Source organism: Coffea arabica, chromosome 6e, assembly GCF_036785885.1.
Source record: "Coffea arabica cultivar ET-39 chromosome 6e, Coffea Arabica ET-39 HiFi, whole genome shotgun sequence".
NCBI classification, from domain to species: Eukaryota; Viridiplantae; Streptophyta; class Magnoliopsida; order Gentianales; family Rubiaceae; genus Coffea; species Coffea arabica.
Genome location: NC_092321.1, coordinates 31,131,446 through 31,144,519, shown reverse-complemented (window position 1 = coordinate 31,144,519; position 13,074 = coordinate 31,131,446).

Sequence of the window (13,074 nt, the reverse complement as noted above, 5' to 3'; positions counted from 1 at the left end):
TCGAACGCTATTATATCGATGCAAATATGTATTCTGAGTGTGATAAGTTTCGTAGTCCTGGTGAGAGTTGGGCAGGCAATCCGCTAACCCCTTTGGTTCGCCCTAGGGGAAGGTGGGGCTGTCACAACTTCGGCAATCTGTGTAGTTCACTTAGCGAGACATCCGTCTGATCATGCTCCGTTGATAATTCTTTTGTTTCGAGATTGGATAACAAACCAAGACCATTCAGGTTCTTGAATGTATGGACATCCAAACCAGATTTATTCGAAGTAATTAGAAGGGCTTGGAACATATAAACACATGGTTCTCCCTTACGGGCTTTGTGCTCTAAGCTGTTGGCGACCAGAAGGGCAATTCAACAGTGGAACAAGCAGACCTTTGGGAATGTTTTTAATGCTATTCGGGAGGCTAAGGCTGGGGTATTGAGGGCTGAGGAAGGCGTGGAGAATGATGACTCCGAGAAGGCTCAAGCCAAACTTCATATGGCTCAAGCGGAGCTACGTAGGGCATTGGCAATCGAAGAACAATTCTGGTGTCAGAAAGCTAGAGTGAAGTGGATTTGTAGTGGGGATCGGAATTTCAGGTATTTCTATGCAGTAGTTAAGTAGAGAAGAGTACAAGAAGCAATACACAGAGTTAAAAATTCAAATGGGGTTTGGGTGGAGAAGGATGATGCTATAGCAAATTAGGCAATTGAGTATTTTTCTGACCTTTCGGGGCCTACGAATTCTAGCCTGGATGTGCTGCTGCACCTAATTCCGTCGATGATCATAGGGGAGGATAATAGATGCTTAGAAGGTGTACCTAACATGGAGGAAGTTCGGCGAGTGGTATTTGTAATGGACGGGAAGAGTGCTGCTGGCCCTGATGGTTTTACGGGTAAGTTCTTTCTTTGCTCATGATGTACATAGGGCGGTAGTGAGTTTTTTCTGTGAGAGTGAGCTGTCTAGGTTTATTACTTCTACTTCTCTTGTGTTGATACCTAAAGTTCCGAATCCCCAGGATTTCTCTAAATTCAGGCCGATTAACCTCTATAATTTTTTTAATAAACTACTATCCAGAATACTAGTGGAGCGAGTGGCCTCTATTTTGTCAAGAATTATCTCTCCTCAACAGACGGGGTTTGTCAAGGGACGGAACATAACAGATAATTACTTTTTAACCCAGGAGATGGTGTAAGATATTGTAAAGAAGTCAAGGGGGGAATGTACCTTTAAAACTAGATATGGTTAAGGCGTATGATCAGATGTCATGGTTGCATGTTATTAACAGGTTGCGAAAGTTTGAGTTTGGAGAGCAATTCGTAGACACGGTATGGAGACTATTATCTAATGTTTGGTTCTTGGTTATAATTAATGGGGCGTTGTATGGTTTCTTCAAATCTAGTAGGGGCCTACGTCAAGGAGATCCGTTATCCCCAGTGTTATTTGTTATTGGGACAGAGGTGCTTTCGCGAGGGTTAAATAATATGGCATTGCAATTGGGTTTTTTGGGATTTAAAGTCCTAACGGACTATCCTGTTGTAACGTATCTAGCATTTGTGGATGATGTGCTGATCTTTGCTAATGGTTCTATTACTGCGTTAAAGAATATTATGCAGGTGCTCAATGCGTATCAAGAGTCTTCGGGATAACTGGTGAATTCACAACAAAGTGGCTACTTGGTACACCCATCGTTACCTTCAGCTCGGAGAAGGGCGATTGAGCGAGTCACGCAATTCTCTAGACAGTTTTTTCCATTTCACTATCTGGGTTTTCCATTGTACTTTGGAAGATGTAAATCATCATATTTTGGGAAAGTATGTCAATCTATTCTGGGTAGAATCATGTCCTGGAAGTCAAAGTTTCTCTCTCCGGGAAGGAAGATAATTTTGATTAAGCACATTCTATCGTCCATTCCAATGCACTTACTTTCAGTTGCTGTGTTTCCCACCTATGTGTTTAAAAGTTTAGAGAAGATTTGTACGAACTTCCTATGGGGGTCATCAGGTGAAGGGATGAGATTCCATTAGATTAGATGGTCTTACTTGTGTTATCCGATTGAGAAGGGAGAAGTGGGTTTAGGAGGTTTAGTGACATATATACGGCTTTCTCTTACAAATTATGGTGGAGTTTTCGGACGGGGGCTTCACTCTGGATAGAATTTATGTGAGCAAAATATTGTAGGGTCCTACACCCGTGCCAAGTGGAACTGAGCCGATATGATTCGGCGATATGGAGGAGAATGTTAAATATAAACTGAGAAGTGGAGTTATCTATGGTATGGTTGGTCCATGAGGGGTCCTGTCATTTTTGGTAAAACAACTAGTTGGGGAGTGGCGCCCTATTCCTCAAAGCTATGGTGAATCTAGCCCTTACCTTCAAGAACTTCATCACGAATGGGGATTGGGATGTCAATTTGCTCACTCAATCTATACCACAAGATATTATTCCTTCCATATTACAGCATCCGATCCCTGAGGGAGGACGTCCTGACGAGGACGTATGGAGGCTGACTACGTCTGAAATAAATTCTTGGTTGTTTCCAAAAAGACTCCCTTAGTTAACTCTAAAGTGGAAAGGTAAGATGAGGAGGACACAAATACTTGGTTAAAACCTTTTCTTTTATAAAAGATACGATCTTAATAACTCAAATTTCATGAAAATATCATACAAGAGAATTACCCAAATAACTTAAACAAGAAAAATAAGATCGAAAATTCAAAATTACTTTTACAATCACATTTATAGAAAATTTAAATATCAAGATCTAAAAGGCATAGAAGGGCAAAGAAATATATTATCGAATTGAAAATTTTTGAATTCATCATCATTTTTTTTGTCAAACTTCACACATAGCAGATAAAAATAGAATAGGAGGTTTTAAACATGAAGTACTGAGTTTTTTTTTTTAAGTCAGGTATAATAGGTTTCATTGTCAAAAGATAGATTAAATTTCTTCCCATCAACTATCTAGCTTATATCTAAGACTCGAAGAACCAATTTACATTCCCATTACTCATGGATCATTGAACCTTAACTACTACTCCCTCCGTCCCATTGAAAGTGTCATGCTTTCCTTTTTGGTCTGTCCCAAAATTAATGTCACTTACCATAATTGGCAATAAAACTTTCCCCCATTTCCATCTCATGCCCTTAAATATACTAGATTCTTTTTAAGCTTTTGATGGGCCCCATTAAACTACAAGAGTTGCACTGATTTGCGTGAGTCCCACAGCAAATGCAAACAATGGCGTGCAAGGTACTTTCCCAAAAAATGGCTGGAGACATTTTTGAAGTACGGGTCCCACACATCTTGTCATCCCTTCATTTTCTTTCTGCCGCTCAATGAAGTAAATGCATAGAAGGGGCACGGCTAGAACTTAGACCAAATGCAGCACTGTTGAAAAAAAGCTCAAGACCCGAAGTGCGACAATTATTTCGGGACGGAGGGAGTACTAATCATAGGACAAAAGTCTTTCACCAACACAGAAGTGAAAGTTTACAACTCTTCAACCCAGATTATCTTCATACACATACCATTCTGTTCAAGCGCAAATAGAGTACTAAGTCATCATTACTAACATTCATTCGTCCCATGAACTAAAGTGAATCGTCAGGTTATTTCGCACCCCAAACAATGACTAACTCACATCATGATCAGACACCAATGTATTCAACATATATCTTTAAACCATACTCCTATACTATCTATATCCTCGATGCCATTCTTCGGTTTCCATTTCTCACACAAGTCTAAGGCAATATAGGTATAAAAGGGCAAGAATTACGTAATCATAGATGTAATACTAGTCAATCATAATCCAAAGTACAATTATCATGTTTCACAAGATTGATGCATATGATCACAACAGGTACAAGTAAACATATAACAAGTCCAAATATATCAAAAATTAAGCATGTCTACAGTGCTAGTACAATACACATTCAAGACAAGTATCAAATTTCAAATCGAACCACCATCGATAGAAACCCTAACCAGGGATTTACTCACCTAGGTCACGACAATCTTCATAATTCCAATCTCTTCAATTTGTTCAACCTTAGATCTAGCACTCAGATCCTTCATGTCCTAACCTTCGCCATTATACTTTATCAAACTTTAGCCTCTCCATTTTATCTGTTAGTTGTCTTTCCCTTTAGTCAATGTAGTTATGGAACTCCTAGAACTATCCACGAAATCATTAGTACACTCTTGCTCCTTGATCACACTACTTCAGGCTCTCGGATGCAATCACTCTACATCTTCAAAGCTCCCTCAGTTCTTACACTTGAAGATAGGCTCTCTCCTTGAAAACCAAGAATTTCATATTCAAATCTCGGATAATTTTTTTTTTGCTTTTTGAAAACGTAAGAAGAGCAATCAAAGTAACGAAATCTCATCAAGTTCAAGATTTACATTACCAGCGCCCAAGTTTACAATTCTTCCAAAAACTCAAGAATTTCTTGTTCAAAGCGTAGGCAAATTTAGGTGCGAGAATATATCAGTGTACAATCAAGAATTGGAAGACTTGGTTAGAAAACTTCAACCTCTTTCTCGGATCCAGCATATATAAAAATCCAATAAATCTCATCAATTGCTCACCAATTTCTAATTTTAAAAATCAAATGGAATTCACATACTTGTCAAGATTGGTATGTTATAAAGGTACTTGGAGCACATAGGTGTTATTTCCAACCATCGTTTGAAAATAAAACTAGTACATCTTAATTTTTTTTTAATTCCAAAGCGGAAATTTTCCAATAGGTAAATAGGTGGAAAATGCATTTTATTCCTTTGAAACTCTTTTGTTTTGGTTCAAACCATCATATGTGGAATTAACTAGCAAATCTCGATTTCTTATCTCCTATAGCTAATACCAATATTTGCACCGATTCCTTCCATTCCTACAAGTACAAAGATAATTCGAATCTCATTCAATCTTTAACTACTAATCTCTCACATAATGTTTCCTTTCGATATAATACCACATAATTCCTCAGTTTTGTTTCCACCAATCCCATATAAGAAACTCTCAAGTAACAATTCTCTTTAACCACTAGGATACAGTAAGTTCTCCAGTTCATGTAATATTCAAATTAATCCCACAGTCCGGCATCCTAAACTTCAAACTTAGGATACACTACAAAGATCTGAAGCCTATATCTCTGATACCAACTATGACGATCCCATCTCTCCCAAGGGCGTACTCTAATATATCAGCGGGCCGCCTGCCCAACTCTCGCCAGGACTCGATAACAAACCACAAAATCAAACCCAATATCCAAGCTTACCACAAAATACGCTAAATACAACTTATACATATAGTTGTCAGCCAATGCAACTTCAAATACAAAAGAAAAAGTTTAAGCTTACAATTCCCATTCAAAACAAAATAGCACTCTAATCACTTAATCTAGCTAAAACAAAAGTTAAGTGCTAAATCTCCAAATCACGAACCAACCCTGTTAAGAAAAATAAAAGGAAATGCATGAGCTTGCACCCAGTGAAGTCCAAGAAGGACATGCAACTAAGAAAGCAATTAATCACATATTTAAACCAACAAGAAACATAAACGAGGGATTTCATATAAGCAAATCGTTAAAGTCAATATAACAATCATGAAGGATACTGAGTACTGGCAAACACTTGATCAATCAGTAATTCAAGTAGTTGACACTCCGTCAACTTTCATGTCCATGTAGAATCACCACTTCACGCCACTCCGTCCACCTTTCACCCCCTACCGGGCCCGTACGCCAATAAAATTTCAAGAATTGGTATTACTCGAGTATACCCAGAACAGAATGGATCCAACATGTATATATTGCCCAAGGTTCGTTAATCGAATTGACCAAACCCTTGCCGGCTCAACCTCGAATAACTAGCCATTGGGTTTTGGGGCCCCCACATATCAATAATATCATATCAAGTTCACGTATAGCAATGACAATTCAGTAGGGTTGAGTGCGATAAAGTACACACTCGCCCGTTAATAACAAGTTCAAAAGAATGACAGTTCATAGTCATATCATTCTCAAGCTCATTAACATATCAAGCATTTATATAGTGCTACCATGCACTCAGAACACTCACCAAATAGCACTTAAGCGTCCATAGAAGGATCGCCTGCACGTTTAGTTTGCAATCCTGACAGATAAATGCAACATATAAGTGAACCTTTAATGTTCACCAAATCAATTCACTTAAGCACGAAAACTTTGCTTTCAAATGAGTCGACTTTAGTGTCCTAGACACTTCAATTTACTCAAGATTTCAAATTGACAATTCAAGTAAAAGAATACAACTTTCCAATCAGACAAAAGCATTTTGTTTAGTTTGAACAAGGCTTTCCACTCCCACAAGTTTTCTAGCAAGCAATTCATAGCAAAAGTCCATTTTTCAAATACTTACATTCGTAACTTTTGTCCCAAAATCATCTTATAAACAAGGATCATAGTTTAATAAGGTTTCTAGAACTAAACTGGCCAAAACTCCATTAAAACAAAGATCCAAAGTCAAATCAATTCATAAAATTGTCAACCACTAAACTTTTGGAGGAAATCTCACTTTTTCCTCTTTTAACTTCAAAATTTGGATAAAAAATCATTATTTACCAAGATCAAGTTCCAATAGGACCTTTCGAGCAAAAATCCTTCCAAAACACATGTTTTCAATCTCAATTCAAAGGAAAAATCCATGTACATGTTAGGTCAATGGTTCAGGTATAATATGGAGTGAAAAATGTTAAATTGAACCAAGAAAAGTGTAGGAAAGAGTGCAAAGGAGAAGAATCAAAGTGACAGCTTTGACACCTCTTAGCATTTTGATCATAACTGGAGGTGCACATATCGGGTTGAGATGAATTTTATGGCGTTTCGAAGCTAAGACATAAATCTACATTTCTTATGAAGACATCGAAATTCAGTTCATGCATTTTTATGATAAAAAATTGCAATCACTGAGGCACAAGAAAGCTGTCACGTCATATCAGGGCATTTAAGCAATCTTGGGAAAACGGCTATAACTCAATGTAGAAAAATCGAAATCAAATGTCATTGGTTGCATTTGAAACTAGACTCAAAGAGCTTCCAACGGTATAAACTTTAGACTCTAATTTGTTTTCAATTAATACCATAAAATCTGACAAGTTGACTGAAAGTGCTCTCTGAGTTTCAATCTATTTTTCAAACTTTCCAACAAGAAAACAAGGAAGAAATTCATAGTTTTGGTTCAAATTCAACATACAAGTAAAGAGTGATGCGTTAACCAATTTCTTAAACAAGAACTTGCCCAAAATTATTAAGAAAAAATGGAAATCAAGGCTGGAATATCTTCCCCTATTTTGGACAGCAAAGGCAGAATATTCCCACAAGAATTTTCCAAACGTTTCTCCATCAAATCTTCCCAATTTTTCCATAACAAATCCATGAACATATCAAACAATATATAGCCAAGATTGTTAGCAAGAAAAACCATGAAAATTTGCACATAAACAACCCTTAACAAAATATCAAACACTTGGTGGACATAGAGATTTCTTCCATTTCACCAACAAATAACTAGAAATATAAGTCAAATCCTCAAGGGTTTCATCAATCATTAACCCTTGGATATCAAGAAACAACAATCCACAAATTCTTGACCAAAATTTTCTAGATTCAAACATACAAGAGACTATCAAGTTTCTAGTACCAAAACTTCTATAAAATTTCAAATCCACCATGGATCTTCCAAGATTTAACCTAAATCCACTTGAAATGTAAAAGAATGAAGTAGATTAACCACTTACCTCTTCAAAGCTTCAAACCCTAGCAAGATTTACCCGTGATGATGGCAAGATCAACCCCTAGGAGCTTCTTTCTCCCAAAATTTTCCAAAGGTGCAAGTAGGTTGGTGGAAGAAAGTTTGGATCTTCAAAATTTTTCAAGAAAAGTGAAGTTTTCTCCCTCTCTCTCCCTCTCTCAATTTCGGCCAGCCAAGGAAGAAAAATGAAGGCCTCTTGGTTGTTTTTTGATCTAAAATACTAGCCACAAGAAAGGTTTCTCCAAGTCAACTTTGAATAGAGTCCAATAGTGCCTTCCACTTAAGCTTTCTTACTATCAACCCTTAGCCTTTCTAACCTTCTTTTAACTCCCAAAATCTTTCTTAACTTCACTAATATCTCAACTTATAATTTTCTAGGGTCTTGGTCAATTTCACTAATAAGTCGCAAAATCAACAATTTTCAAGAAATTAAACGCTCGAAAGTTAAAATATACAAGTAAGAGAAACTCGTTTAACAATTAACAAATAAATCACTAAATGAATGCAAACTTTATAAAAATATAATTTAAATAAAAATGCAAATAGTTAGGAGGTGAAAAAAATAATTTTCTGGATCATCACATGTTCACCACCAATAGCCATCTTTATCTTCATCTTCATCATACTCATCATCCTCGTAGCCCATAGTCTCATATTCATTTAAGTTCAAATCATCACTTGAGTCATTAATTTTCACCATCTTTACCATCTTCATTAATGTCCAATTCATTGGTTCCATTTGGACATCACAAATACAAGATCATTCATTCTTTATTGGGCCAAACGATTTCTTCTTTTAAAGTGCACTTGGTGGAAATTAAAGAATTTATTTCGAGACAAGTGCTGAAATACTTTGGAACTAATTAATAATCTTAATAACATATGATATAAAAAACTTCTCACCAACTCAAATGTGCTCCAATTACGTTCATATCCAGAAGAGTTACAAGTTAAACTTAGAACTCTAACAGCAAATTTTTTTAACTCTGGACATTCATCTCCACAATATTCCTACAAACTATAGCAAATTGATATAAATATAAATCAGCATTGAATTACACATGAGCATTAATAAATTTTTGGTATTCGAACTCAACTGTAAATACAAACTAACTTGGTGACTTCTTATTTCTTGTTTAGACTGCAATCTCCAAACCAAATAATCCCCGTGCATCTCGAAAATCATCTAATTGCAAATCAATTTTTATGCTTTCATTGGAATCAAGAACCATCTTAGCAATACAATCATAGAGCCCACACTTAAATTTGCATCAGATTGAAAATCCAAACTTATTGAAATTGGGAATTAAAATAATAACCCTCTGCATGTAAGGGCTAACTTAGTTGACGCTCCCATCTTTTGTCAATAATAGCAAATAATTGCTCATATCTATCATAAAAAATGAATTAATAAGCTGACATTAGAAAAAACAGCATACACGTCATATCACATCTAATAAAATAATCAAACTGACAAGATGTATTAAAAAATAGTAAAAACACTACCTCTTTTGATTGTTGTTAACATTTTGCTTGGATTTTTTTTAGCGCGGTGAATTGTCTTGTGGAGAAAACTGTTGTAGGTTTATCATCGGAATCTACCATCCATAACACTTTGATGTGAAAAGAAGCTATTTTCAAATACAACTCCATATTTGGCCAGAATTCTTGATTATCAAAAACAATGCTGCATATTTTTTTCTGTTTTTTATTGGCATACAAACTTTCTGTCCACTTATTAGATGAGAAAAAAGTAAAAACATGGCCTTTTAGCTCACTTAGACGCCTCATTGTGAAATATGAAGTTGCAAATAAAGTAACTCCAGGTCTAATTTACTCCTTACCATTTGTGAACTATTTAACAAAAACAATGCTGCATATTTTTTTCCCTTTTTTTTCTTGGCATACAGACTTTCTGTCCACTTATCAGATGAGAAAAAAAAGTAAAATGATGGCATTTTAGCTCACTTAGGCCTTGTTTGATAATCCAATTCAGCACTTAAACTTAATAGATCCAGACCTTAATATGTTTAGATGCATTTGATAATAAAAAATTAAACATCTGAATTAATTAAGTGGCACTAAATTTTCTGGAAAAAACTTGCTCCAAAAAATAAGTGATAAGTTATTCACTTATATACACTTAAATGTATTTGATTGAACATTAAATAATTCAATAATTTAATGGATTCAAACTTTAGATTTCAAATTTCAATTTTCAATTTTCAATTTTATCAAACGCACCTTAGACGTCTCATTGTGAAGTTTGAAGCTGCGAATCAACTAATTCCAAGTCTTATTAAATGCTTGCTATTTGTGAACTGTTTCATTCAATTGATAACTGTAACCCATGAATAGATGTGTGAAACCACTAATCTGGCTTTGGCAGTAGTCAATTTATATAGTGGATCAAGTTTTTGAAAATTTTCTAGCATTAAATCTATGCAAAATGATCTCTTTCTCTTCTCCAGTAATTATTTTCCTACTTCCTTATAGTTAGAAGCATTATCCATGATGACTTGGACAACATTTTCTTCCCAATCTTTTGTACAACTTTATCTAATAATTCAAATAACTTTTGGGTTGTTTTAGAAATATCAGTTGACCTATTGTAGGTAAGAAAATAGTTCTAGCTAAACTATTCAGAAGAAAATTATTCATTGTTTTATATCTTTGATCCAACCACCCATCCGATATAAGAGTGCTATCTGTTCTTTTCCATCCTTATTTGTATGTTTTAAGTAAATTCAATGTTTCTTGAACTTTCTTTTTAAAAAAGTGACTCTCACTCCATGAAATGTAGGTGGCTTAAGCGCTTTGCCATATTTACCAATTTTCTTAATTGTTAGAGGAAATAATGGGTTGTTTACAACATTAAATGGACTGGCACTTGTATAGAATCACCTAATCATGATTTGACAAACTTCATCTCTTTCTTGTTTCTTCCATTTCTCATTAATAGTTGTTTGTCTTAAATTCAACCCCTAGGTTTTTTCACAACAAAATGATCCATGGAACCTTTTCTATCTCTTTGCTCATCTATAGGATGTTTTCTATCCCTCTATTCAATTTCTTCTTCATCTTGTTCATCATCATATACATGGCCATATCTTTGTTTCCTTTTTTTTTTCTCTATTCCTTAGAATTTGCACTAAACAAGTCATACATTTGTTTCCTAACACTCAGGAACTTTAGGACATGGTTCAGTATTTAAGTGTGTCCAAGCTAAGTGATGTTTAAATCTAGACACTCTACATGTATGAGTAACTCCACAGTATTTGCACATGACCTTTCTTCTTAAATTATCAATTTCAACTCCATGCTCCCACCCAAGATCTAATCGAGAACACGTTGCATTTTTTCAGGTTCCTTTCTTCAGTGCAGAAGTAGACATTTAATTACTATTAAACAATAGTTAAACATCTAAGTAACAAAAAAGTAGCTCCCTATAAAGGTAAAAAGAATCCATCACTAATTTATACTACTATATTTACTAAATAATGTTAAAATTATAATATGCATTTCACAACAAGTCACTATCAAAGTATCTCGTAATTATGCAGGCATTTTCTTGAGACATAGGATAGGGAATTAAAGAATAAATATATATTAGAAAGAAACATCCTTGTCCAACATAAGCTGAAAATTTAGTTTCTACATGTCAAATGCTAGTATTCTTTAATGGGTTATATGTAATCACGCAAAGTTACAATTATGTCTAGACAACATTCAATTGAGGCCTTTCCTTTTTTTTTCTTTACAACTACCACTAGTCAGATTAAGTTCAAAAAATATTCAATTGATCACATGCATATGAAAGAAAAAGTCGTTTAATTATTCTGAAATTTGATAAACCAAGCATGAATCACACCAAAAACTATACCAAGAAATGGTCCACCAATAAGAATGAAAGTACATCAATTATATAAATTGTAATGCCTTACTTTAGAAAATCAGAATCATTGCCTTAAAAATCCCATACCAAAAGACAAATTGGAAGCTATGCCAACTGCTATATCAAGCCTGCTTCTCAAATCGTATTTTGATAGCCAAGATCTTCTAGCCTTCTTCTTAAAGCCCTTGCTGCTCAATTTGTTCAAGATTTTTGCTCAATTTACTGCTCTTAATGACTGGCCAAGTGGAGTTTTGAGAAAAAATTTCATTTAATTTGAGAACAAACTAATATAAAAAATGAAAATAAAATATGAGAAGATGAAACTTTTTCTTTTGCCCTAATTTCCCATTCCGAAATTCCCAACCTCGATTTTTCAAACTTTGAAGAGTAATATTATGATAAACCAATGATTTTTTTTTGTGACTTTAGGGTTTAGTTTCTTACTCGATCTCTTTGCTGCTAAGAAAGTAAGAGACTTAAAAGTCCTAAATCTCCCAATAACTGATAAGGCATATGAAAATTTTAACGTTTGTTTTAATTAATAGGATTAGGGCCCTTTATGAACCCCAAGACTAGCTTTTTTATTGGGCCAAATAGCATAATAGTGAATCAATAAAGAATGAAAAATGAGAGAAGAGTAATAAAAGTCCTATATTCATATAAATTAGTAGGATCGATACAATATTGTAGGAACATAAGATCCTACAATTCGTATCCTGAATCTAAAGAACCCACTACATTTCTTTAGAATTACGATCCTAAGCACGATATGGATCGTAGCGATCCTACAATCCATATCTCGACACTAACCGTCATGTTTCACAAGTCAAGTAAGTATTTGTGATATATGAATAAATCCCTATTTTGAGTTTGTAAAGAAGGTGATCATAGGTTGAGAAAAGTAAGTATTGACTATTTTAATCACTTGCTTGTGAAATTAGGTTGGGTGAGAAATTGAGTTAAACTAGTTGAATTTATGATATAATTATCTCACCTTTATTTGATATTATCAGTACTTGAGATAAAATGAATGATCGCATAATGGATATTTAATTGGTTTTGTGAAATTGAATTTCAAGGTTGCACATGTTTTATTTCAATTCTTGAATCATTGTTATGGTTTATATTTCCTATTACTTAAGGATGAGTAATAGTTTGAGTGTGAGGAAGTTTGATAAGTGATTATTTTGTATATTTTTAGTGTATTTTATTTCTTAGATTTTAGTGTGTTTTTAGGGTTTAAAGATAAAATTTAGCTCCTTCTATCAACTATTTCTACAAGTTATAGTTTTTCACCAAAACTTGCATTTGAGTAGATTAATGTGCAAAATGTGTTTATAGGTTTTAGCATTTGGATGATTGATTCAAACAGAGTGAAATTAAAATGATATGTT